This window comes from Nannospalax galili, unplaced genomic scaffold, assembly GCF_000622305.1.
Source record: "Nannospalax galili isolate Female #2095 unplaced genomic scaffold, S.galili_v1.0 scaffold87, whole genome shotgun sequence".
Lineage (NCBI taxonomy): Eukaryota > Metazoa > Chordata > Mammalia > Rodentia > Spalacidae > Nannospalax > Nannospalax galili.
In genome coordinates, this window is record NW_008360320.1 from 2,154 (window position 1) to 2,661 (window position 508).

Below are 508 nucleotides of genomic sequence, written 5' to 3' on the forward strand. Positions count from 1 at the left end.
TGGGGAGAACATATGTCGATTTTTTTTTCCTAGTCTGTGTTACTTCACTTAGTATAACAGTTTCTAGTTCCATCCATTTACCTTCAAATTTCATGATTTCATCTTTCTTTACTGCTGAGTAAAACTCCATCGTATAAATGAACGGCATTTTCATTATCCACTCGTCAATTGAGGGACACTTGGATTGCTTCCATCTCTTAGCTATTGTGAAAAGAGCAGCAACAAGCATGGATGTACAAGTGTCTCTGCAATAGGATGAGTTCTTTGGGTATATGCTAAGGAGTGGTATAACTGGGTCAAATGGTAGGTTCATTTGTAGTTTTTAAGAGTTCTCCACACTGCTTTCCATAGGGGTTGAACCAGTTTGCAGCCCCACCAGCAGTGGATTAGTGTTCCCCTTTCCCCACATCCTCTCCAACATTTGGTATCATTTGTTCTCTTGATCTTAGTCAGCCTGACTGGAGTAAGATGAAATCTTAAAGTAGTTTTAATTTGCATTTCCCTAATT